We start from the raw sequence: 11,793 nt of genomic DNA on the forward strand, positions 1-11,793 counted from the left end.
GCGGGTTGTCCCGAGTACGGCAATACCACACATGTGCCAATAATTTACAGGCTGGGCACACAGAAGGGATGAGAATGGAAGGAGTGAAATTTTGATTTTCCAGCTCCGTTTTCACACGTTTGGATTTGGAGTGCCATGTCATGTTGGCAGGGCCCGTGAGGTGCCAGTGCAATAGAAACCCCCAATAAATGATACCATTACAGAAACTAGACCCCTCAAAGAATTTATCGGTGGTTGTGGTGAGCATTTTAACCCCCGACACGCTGGTCAAAATTGAATGCAAAGTAAATGGTGCAGAGTAAAAATTGCGTTTTTATCTCAAAAATGTCATTTTAGTGCCTCATATACTGTGCCCAACCCATGCCACTTCAGACAAACACCCCAAAAATCATTCTGCGGGTTGTCCCGAGTACGGCAATACCACACATGTGCCAATAATTTACAGACTGGGCACACAGAAGGGATGAGAACAGAAGGAGTGAAATTTTGATTTTCCATCTCCGTTTTCACAAGTTTGGATTTGGAGTGCCATGTCATGTTGGCAGGGCCCATGAGGTGCCAGTGCAATAGAAACCCTCAATAAATGATACCATTACGGAAACTAGACCCCTCAAAGAATTTATCGGTGGTTGTGGTGAGCATTTTAACCCCCGACACGCTGGTCAAAATTGAATGCAAAGTAAATGGTGCAGAGTAAAAATTGCGTTTTTATCTCAAAAATGTCATTTTAGTGCCTCATATACTGTGCCCAACCCATGCCACTTTAGACAAACACCCCAAAAATAATTCTGGGGGTTGTCCTGAGTACGGCAATACCACACATGTGCCAATAATTTACAGGCTGGGCACACGGCAGGGGTCAGGAAGAAAGAAGCACAATTTAGGTTTTCAAGCTTCGTTTTCACTAGATTGGTAATGGGGGGGTACCCCCGAGGTACCAGTACAATAGAAACTCCCAAGTAGTGAACCCATTTTGGAAAGGGCACCCCTCAAAGAATGTATGTAGGCTTGTATGATCATTTTAACCCCCAACACGCTGGTCAAAATTGAATGCAAAGTAAATGGTGCAGAGTAAAAATTGTGTTTTTATCTCAAAAAAGTCATTTTTGTGCCTCATATACTGTGCCCAACCCATGCCACTTTAGACAAACACCCCAAAAATCATTCTGGGGGTTGTCCTGAGTACGGCAATACCACACATGTGCCAATAATTTACAGGCTGGGCACACGGCAGGGGTCAGGAAGAAAGAAGCACAATTTAGGTTTTCAAGCTTCGTTTTCACTAGATTGGTAATGGGGGGTACCCCCGAGGTACCAGTACAATAGAAACTCCCAAGTAGTGAACCCATTTTGGAAAGGGCACCCCTCAAAGAATGTATGTAGGCTTGTATGATCATTTTAACCCCCAACACGCTGGTCAAAATTGAATGCAAAGTAAATGGTGCAGAGTAAAAATTGTGTTTTTATCTCAAAAAAGTCATTTTTGTGCCTCATATACTGTGCCCAACCCATGCCACTTTAGACAAACACCCCAAAAATCATTCTGGGGGTTGTCCTGAGTACGGCAATACCACACATGTGCCAATAATTTACAGGCTGGGCACACGGCAGGGGTCAGGAAGAAAGAAGCACAATTTAGGTTTTCAAGCTTCGTTTTCACTAGATTGGTAATGGGGGGTACCCCCGAGGTACCAGTACAATAGAAAGCCCAAGTAGTGAACCCATTTTGGAAAGGGCACCCCTCAAAGAATGTATGTAGGCTTGTATGAGTATTTTAACCCCTAAGGTGCTGGCTCAAATGTAATACAAAGTGAGTAGTGCAGAGAAACAGTTGTATTTCAATTTATCAAATATGCCATTGAAGTGACAAAAGTATTTTGCCCAACTCATGCCACTGGGGAAAAACACATCAAAAATCATTCTGCGGGTTACCCCGGTTAGGGCAATACCCCATAGGAGGCAATAATCTGTAGGATGGTGACACGGCAGGGCTCAAAAGGGAATAACTTGTTGGAGCACAGACATTGTACTTTTTTTTTTTCTTTTTGGCATCATGAAAGATTTGTAGATGCCAATAGGGGCCAGTACAGTAGAAACCCCTAAGAACTGACCATATTTTGGAAACTACACCCCTCCATGAATTAATCTAGGGGTATAGTTAGCATTTTAACCCCACAGGTGGACCCCTGAAAAAGTGCAAAATGGATAGTGCATAGTAAAAAATATCTATTATGTCATTTTGTGCCCAGCTGCTGCCATGAGAGACAAACACCCTAAAAATCATGATGCATGTTTTCCCGGGTAAAGCATACGGGACAGTAATCTACAGGCTGGGCACATGGCAGGGCTTAGAAGGGAAGGTGCGGCATGATGTATAAGCTGTGCGTCAGGGTAACAACAGGGTACTCTAAAAATCCAGGGATGTATGATAAATTCGGAAGCAATCTTTCATACATAACCCTGGTTTTTCTGGGCATGTCTCACAGTGATGAATGGTGTCCTTCCGAATGCCATTTTTGGAGCACACCCTGCACCTCTTTTGTGACCTTCCCTTGCTGGCTGTTTGGGGAACTACTCCTGGAAAGTGCTGCCCTGGTACAATACGTGATGTGGCCTCACTTCCAGATGTGCTAGCACTCCCCCCTTCCTGGTCTCCAAAAAGAAAGTACTTTATTACCATCTCTTGAAATTCCAGGAAAGTTCCCCTCTGGCCGGCATATCGATGCAGCACATAAGCATTATACAATGCCATCTGCATGATGTGCACGGCCAGCTTCTTGTACCACACCCTCGACTTCCGCATGGCATTGTACGGCTGAAGCACCTGGTCAGACAAGTCCACCCCTCCCATGTATTTGTTATAATCTAAAATACAGTCTGGCTTGGGGGTTTCTGTACTGGCACAGGGGTGGTGGTGTGCTCATGTATTGTGGTTAATACAAGGACCTCTCTCTTGTCCTTGTACTTAACACACAATACAGAGTCGCTGCATAGTGCCCTGCTTTCGTGCCTTTTAAGTTTTTGCCCAAGCAGCGACTTAGGGAGACTTAGGGAGACCTCTCTGATTTCTGCGTACAGTGCCGCATGCCGCAGTATTTCTGGAAGTGAGGCACTTGAACAGGGTGGTGCTGGTGTAGAAATTGTCCAGGTAGAGGTGGTAGCCCTGGTCCAGCAGTGGGTGCACTAAATCCCACACTATCTTCCCTGTAACACCCAGGAAGGGGGGGCATTCTGGGGGCACTATAGTGGAGTCCTTCCCTTCATATACCCTGAACTTGTATGTGTACCCTGATGAACTTTCGCACAGCTTATACATTTTCACACCATATCTTGCCCTCTTATTGGGCAGGTACTGGCGGAATTGAAGTCTCCCTTTGAATTGTACCAGGGACTCGTCTATGCTCACATGTTTGGCGGGAGTATATGCCTGGGCAAACTTGGCACTAAAATGATCTAATATGGGCCTGACCTTAAATAACCGATCATAACTGGGGTCACCTCTGGGTGGGCACTGTGTGTTGTCAGTGTAGTGCAAAAACTTATGGATGGCTTCAAAGCGCATCCTGCTCATTGCCATGCGGAACATGGGGGTGTGGTACAGTATATCTGTGCTCCAGTAGTCCCTGATTGAAGGCTTCTTTACTATCCCCATAAGGAGTATTATGCCCCAATACTTGTGCATCTCTGCTGCAGTGACAGGGGTCCACCTGTAGGGTTGTGCATAAAAGGACGTGGGGTTTTGGGCAATATGTTGTGCAGCGTAGAGATTTGTCTGAAATATAATAATATTTAGCAGCTCCTCATCAAAAAAAAACTTAAAAAAGTCTACAGCTCTGAGCCCTGTCGTGTCAAAGTTAATGCCAGGATGGCCCAAAAAGTCAGGGACCTGAGGGGTATAATTATCTGGGGCTACCCATGTGGGGTCAGTGGAAGCCCCAGACGCTTCTCCTGCAGAAGTCCCAGAAACTTCTCCTGCAGAAGTCCCAGGCACTTCTCCTGCAGAAGTCCCAGGCACTTCTCCTGCAGAAGTCCCAGGCACTTCTCCTGCAGAAGTCCCAGGCACTTCAATTGCAGAAGTCCCTGGAACCCTACGGCGCCTTCTTGGGGGTCCTTCCAGGTCACTGGAAGATGAGCAGGAGGATGATGATAGGTAAAAGGGACCATCATCCCCACTAGCTGACTCGGTGTCAGAGGCAAGCATGTTATATGCCTCCAACACGGTGTACGTCTTCTGAGACATTGCACACAAAAAAAAATAGAGAACAAGAAAAATTAGATAATGTGCACCAAACTACACGGATAAACCGTCTAGCAGGCACACAAAAAAAAAATATAATGCACACCAAACTACACGGACAAGCCGCACAGATGGCACACACAAAAAATAATGTGCACTAAACTACACGGACAAGCCGCACAGATAGCACACAAAAAAAAAAAGATAATGCGCACCAAACTACACGGACAAGCCGCACAGATGGCACACACAAAAAATAATGTGCACTAAACTACACGGACAAGCCGCACAGATAGCACACAAAAAAAAAAAGATAATGCGCACCAAACTACACGGACAAGCCGCACAGATGGCACACACAAAAAATAATGTGCACTAAACTACACGGACAAGCCGCACAGATAGCACACAAAAAAAAAAGATAATGCACACCAAGCCACACGGACCAGCCGCACAGATGGCACACAAAAAATAATGCGCACTAGACTACACGGACAAGCCGCACAGATAGCACACAAAAAAAATAATGCGCACTAAACTACACGGACAAGCCGCACAGATAGCACACAAAAAAAAAGGTAATGCACACCAAACTACACGGACAAGCCGCACAGATAGCACACAAAAAATAATGCGCACTAAACTACACGGACAAGCCGCACAGATAGCACACAAAAAAAATAATGCGCACTAAACTACACGGACAAGCCGCACAGATAGCACACAAAAAAAAAAGATAATGCACACCAAGCCACACGGACCAGCCGCACAGATGGCACACACAAAAAATAGCTAAGTACGGGTACACCTACGGCGTTCTGGAAAAAAATATTACCAGGCACCGAAAAAAAACCTATGTGCACCGCGCAAAAAGGCGCTACAAATGCACCTAGCTTGCCCTAAGACAAACTAACTACCGCTAAGATTGCTAAAGATTCTGTGCAGCGCTATTCACACGGCGCACTGAAAAGTGCGTCCAGTGCAGAACAACGCTAACACAGCGCACTGAAAAGTGCGTTTGGGTTCAGAAGGGACAGACAGGGAAAAACGGAAGACACGTGGGATCACACAAGGCGATCACACAGGGAACACACAGGACACAGGAAAAAACAGATAGGGATGGGAATTTGTAGGGAACAATAGGGATCAGATAAGGATCAGAACACTATTTATAGTGTAAAAGTGTATTTTGGTGCACACAGTAACGCTCTTTCCTCTCTCCAGCGATACCAAACCAAAATGGTGCCGCTGGAGGAAGAGGAAAGTGCTAAAAGCACGTTTTTTAGCCTAAAATCGCTGTAATTGGCCAGTCAGGTTTGACTGGCCAATCACGGCGATCGGCGGGCGGGACCGATTTGATTGGTCGGGTGACGGAGACAGGAACTCCTCCTGCCTCTGTCACCCAAATCTCAGCCCGATGTCACCACGTCTCGCGACGTGGTGACAATTCTAAAATAGTATGCGCTCGCGCAGTAGCTGTACTGCGCTGAGCGCCAATAGTGGGAAGCTGCGCAGTACAGCTACGGCGCGGAGCGCTAAGGGGTTAAAACTCTTCAAAAACTTTCTGGTCATAGGATTTTGTAAAAGATTTCAACTCGCGGCGAAAAAGTTAAATTTTGAGATCTTTATTCCCCAAATTTTCTTCTATACTTGTGATGCAAGACATTGGGACAAATGTACATTTTTCTGCTTTTTATTGTTTTTTGCAACAATTTATGGAGCGCTGGTGAATTTGCACTTTTTTTGCTTCTAAGATGTCCTACCTTCAAAGTTCACTACGGTTGTGTTTTCTGCAATATTGCCCAATTCCAGATGTGGAATTCTTGTTTCCGTGCAACTTTTTCATAAGCCGCAAATTTTTGCTAAAAAAATATTTTGCCTTACCGGATGTAGGAATTAGATTAGTGTTAATTGTGTTCATAATGCAACTTCTTTTAAGTTGCAAATTCACTTAAAGGGGTTTTCCCAGAAAGGAAAGAAAGGCTCTATCCACGGGATAGGGCCTAACTTGCTGATCAGCAGATCGCAAAAATGAGGGGTCTGTTGGACTCCACGTCGCTCCTCAGACTAATGGAGCAGGCGGACGTGCATGACCGTTTTGCTCCATTGATCTCTATGATCCTGTCTGCTCCACTAGTCTGTGGAGCGACGAGGGGTCCCCCTCGTTTCCGCGATCTGCGGGGGTCTCAGCACTGAGACCCTCACTGATCAGCAAGTTAGGTCCTATCCTGTGGATAGGGCCTAACTTTACTTCATGGGAAAACCCCTTTAACTACTGAACTCTGCAAACTTCAGATGTAAGACATAGGGGCACATTTACTTACCTCTCCTGACGCATTCCCCGAAAGTGCATTGTCCGACCGGAATGCGCTCTGTCGCAATTCACTACGATCGCTCGCACAATATCCTGAATTTGTTGCTTACCCGCTCAGGTCTGCCGGAGGTCACCTTCTTCCTTCTTCCTGGTGCATGTAAGCCCTCTCCATGCAGCGCAACCCGACCGCTGCCGTGAATACACGGCGCGCGGGCGTGATTACCGGCGTATAAGACGACCCCAGACAAGACAGAAGATTTTTCTGTCTTCAAAAGTCGTCTTATACGCCGAAATATACGGTATATGGGTATGTGGGGCTAGTTGTACTATGTATGTGAGTATGAATGTATTATATGTGTGCAGTAGATACATGCAGATTTTACCATTTAGCGACCAGGCCCCACCTTCAAAAATCTATAACTTTTTTTATTTTTCCATGTACAGAGCTGTGTGAGGGCTTGTTTTCGGCCCAACGAATTGCACTTCATAGTGACCGCATTTAATATTTCATGCAGTGTACTAGGAAGTTGGAAAAAATTCCAAATGTGGTAAAAAAACATATTTGCACCATTTCTTGTGGCTTCTGTTTTTATGGCTTTCACTGTACGCTCCCAATACACGTCTCCTTAATTCATCTCTTTATTCTTTAGGTTAAATTTATATAGGTTTTATTGTGTTTTAATAGCTTTATAAAAATGAAAACCTGTACATAAAGAAATGTATTTATATCTTCTGACATTATTAATTTTTTTATGCTTCAGTATGTGCTGTGTGTGATGTCATTTTCGGCAGAACGTGCTGCTGTTTTCTGTGCTACCATTTGAGGACTGTATGACATTTTAATCCCTTTTTATAACATTTTTATAGGTTGGAAAATGGCAAAAAGCTGGAATTTTGGAAGCTATGTAAGGTATTTTCCATTACGGGGAATAACCGATATTGTATTTTGATAGATCAGGATTTTGGGGCGTGGCAATATCTGACATGTTTATGAACTTATTTGTTTATTTATATGCCAGTTTTAGGGCAAAGGGGGTGATTTGAACTTTTAGTGTTTATTTTACAATTTTTCAGACCCGCTAGGGCAGGGGTGGCGAACCTATGGCACGGGTGCCAGAGGCAGCTCTCTATTCCTTTCTGTGGGCACCCAGGCCATCACCCCAGAATGAAGGTCACCAGACAGAACTCAAAGAATCTTCCTGCAGAATCTTCCTACAATAATAGATGAATTTGCCCTCCTCCTTTCAACTGGGTTGGTGTCCTTTGGAGGCTGAACGATTGAAAGTTGTCAATGAACAAAGAGAAATACATTACTGCTTAAATTGCTGTGTTGGCACTTTGGAATAAATAAGTGGCTTTTGGTTGAAGTCTGGGCACTGAGGCTCTAAAAGGTTCGCTATCACTGTCCTAGGGTACTTCAACCTACTACTACCACTACTACTACTACTACTACTACTACTACTACTACTACTACTACTACAGTATTGCAGTATATGGAAAAATTGCTATAGATGCTACACTGTTACAGATCTTCAGCATTGACAGGTCCTGGAGTCGTATTAAAGCAACTGATCATTGCTCCTGATGACGTCACAGTAGGGAATGAACAAAACCAATTTGGGGGGCTTAAGGACATTTACCATCAGATTCCTTGATAGTAGATGATTTATAATCCCCTCCCGTCCCTTCCCCCTTTGCAGTACTGTTATTTTAGTATATTCTAGGAATGGCTGCATTTAGATGAAATAAATATTTGAAATTAAAATATTCAAATGAGCCTGAGGCTCTGCAAGCTTATCTGTCGTCACTCGCCCTCCTCCCGCCCACACTCCCAAGCAGAGAGACGATGACATTACCCATCTCTCTGCAAATCTCCCACCTACATTGTATAAAGATTTACAGAGAGCCTCTGACCGGAGTGTAGGCGGGTGAAGGAGGAGGGAGGTTGGATGAGCTTGGAGGTGCTATATAAAGCCTCAGACTCATTTGAATATTTTAAAAACCTTTTAAATGCAGCCATTCCTATATCTACGGGGAGGGGAGTATAAATCATCTACAATCAGATGATATCTGATGGTAGATGTCCTGTAACACCCACGATCAGGCCTGTGAGCCCTCTCCATCCTCCAGTAAGAGACATGTGATGTACTAGTATGTCACACATCGTTAATGGGTAAATATATATGTAAATTTTATGTGTGCAGTGGGTATTTGTTGTATCAATGAGTTGAGCAGCATCTGTAAAATGTAGGTAATGGGCAGGGGGTTCACTTTACAAAGTAAGGGGCTGGCAGGTCTCCCCTCCCCCTCTATTTCCCTCTTCATGAGTAAGTGTCCCTGATATATCATGATAGATTTTGATGGTAGATTTCTTTTAACAAATTTTTTAAAAATACTTAAAGGAGTTTTCTATATTTTCCTTAAATATGAATATTCTTCATATAGTTAAATCATATTTAAAATTGAATTATAAATTAAATACCTGTACTTAGTTATTTAAGGAGTGGAATATTACTGCTGCATTGCAAATTCCATGTTCTAATGGATTAGGAATAATGAAAAAATGTTTGAAGCGCTGGGTCCTATCTGTTGTAATCTAACCAAATGGCTCCACATCCTCTTACACGTCACATTTACAATCCTTTTTCTGAGAAGTGAAAATGCATCTTCTCCATTATGGACAGGGTGTAAAGCTTTACAATGGTCATAAATAATTTAGTAATGAGTATTTCACAGTCATTACACCGTGTGAAGTGGACTTACTACTATTCCCAAATAAGATCACATATGTGAGAATTTAGTTAATAAAACATGCAGTAACCTACAGAACGTAGTGAGCTGTCAGATTTCATGGCTATTGTATGACGGTAGATGGTGAGGCAAATAACTCTGTTCTGTTGTATGGAAACTCCTGTAATGTTATGTATATACAGTAGACCTTTAAGAACATAGGTCACTGAACTGGGTTGATAAAAGTCACATAGAGTAGACTTTACATTGACTTTGTACAATGTGCTGATGTGGACGTGCTGTTATATTGTGAATGCAAAAGCACAACATGAGGCAGTAGATGGTAGTGGGGTGTAACCACAGAGCCAGTTGCCTTTTGAAATACTGTTGGTAACCATTACGCTACAATTCAATGAGTTTCAAGCACTATGTGTACGGCAGTAGTCAGGAAGGCACCACCAGCCTCTGTATATAAAGAGAGACCCGACGGTGATGGGTGGAGCTGCGGGAGAACTGGATCATGGGAGGAGGTAAGTATAAGTTTTCTGTTTCCCCATATAACCTCCCCATAGCCATATATACAAAAAGTGTCAGCCTAATTATTAAGACCATGAAATGCCCCCCTACAACTCATCAGTCCAGGCCTAGTAAGGCTGGGGATGTATTCATATACATGACCACCAGACACAAAGTACTAATAAGGCACATAAGGTAAGTGTGTCATCTATATGTTTTCCGTTTTTTCCAGATCCACAAAAAAAAACTGAGAAATTATGTCACAGTCTTGTCTCAATCCCCTGAAGGGTAATGAAGGTTTGACGTAGTAACTGATCTCCAAATAGGGATGGCACAAGAGGGACTCTCATAGAAACATTAGGGGAGATTTATCAGGACATATAAGTTAGAAAACTGGCGTGCATATCTTAAAATAATAGCAATTGCTAGCAAACTGCCAGCAATTTTGATTTTTTGCCCCTTCGCGCTATGTAGGCATGGAGGGAGAATTGCTGGCAGAGAAGTGGGACAGCATTGGGCGTGTGAGCCCCGCACCTATGCACACGCTTTAATTAATTGCACAATTCTACATCAGGTAGGACCTGGCATAGAAATATATGCTGCCTGGCTGGCCTCCGCCCCTTGGGGTATCTGACGCTATATGATAAATGTCCCCCATTATTATATTTGTTATCAGAGAAAAGTTATTTCTCTACTTAGTCCTTTTCATGCTCTCTCCTTCCTGTCTACATAAAATCAGTTTGACTGGACAGAAGCTTATAGAGGTGACATAATATATATGGAGAGAAGAGGGCTAAGAATAGGTCACATCTGCTAGGTCTTCACTTAGCAGCTCAGGTAAAATGATAAATCTCAAAAAGAGCCTGCAGAGAGGAAAACTACTTCAAAATACAGAAAAAAAGTAATGTAAAGGTAACATAAATAACATGCCTCATGTATGCACACTTCACTGTTGATATATGAAACATGTTCTCACTTTTTAAGTCACTATTGCTTTTGACTTAAAGTGAACCTTTCACCATGAATGTGATTTTTAGCCTATGCTATGCTGATTTAAAAAATGCCTTTGTAATCATTCTGAATCATTTCAGTAGTTTATAATGATTTATTTGACATTACCTGCTCCCTGCCAGCAGCATGTATTGAGTCCTGGGGAAGGACTGCAGTCTATGTGTGCCTGTGTCTCCTCACGCATTCTTCCTCTCCTCCACACCATCCCCCTCCCTCCCCTGCCTGCTTAAAGCACTTGGCAGGAAGTAGGAGGGTTGAGGGGCTGACACAGGCATACCCATGCTGCAGCTGCCACCCCATCCTCCTGAGACTCACCATACATTGCTGGCAGGGAGCCAGGTAATGTAAAATAAACTATTATAAAGTACTGAAATGATTCAGAATTCTGAGAAAAACATTTTTAAAATCAGCACTGCATAGGCAATTGAAACCTGTCATCAGCTAAAAATAACATTCCTGGTGACAGCTGCGCTTTGAAAACAAATCATAGGAAGTGTACAGGGCCTAGAGCAGTGTTGCATGGAGATACTTTTATGACATACCATTGAGATTAGGTCTGACAGATGGGTTCCATCATTATTTGTGGAGAGGTGACCACATGTTTGTCTCCATATAATGGCTACAAATCGTATCCTCAGCTGGGGTCTAATGACTCTTTATAACAACATCATGGGATGTATAAGGCTGGTAGTTTGGGTGATTAGATCTGCAGTCAACCTTGGATTTTCATTTTTCTTTCAGTTAAAAAATGCAATTGTTTTATAGTGATGTGAACAAAGGATTGATTTATATTTTTACATATTTATAATATAGTTGTGATTTGTGGACCCCTAAAGGTTTAATATGGATTGTTTTCTAACTTATATTTTTTGCCAGGTTGAGTTGACCATGAAAGGTTCCTGGATATTGTCTATAGTTCTGTTCAAAGGGTTAATAAATTGATCCACAAATAAAAATGAAAATAGGCTCGCACCAATTTCATGGG

This window comes from Engystomops pustulosus, chromosome 6 (assembly GCF_040894005.1).
Source record: "Engystomops pustulosus chromosome 6, aEngPut4.maternal, whole genome shotgun sequence".
NCBI lineage: Eukaryota > Metazoa > Chordata > Amphibia > Anura > Leptodactylidae > Engystomops > Engystomops pustulosus.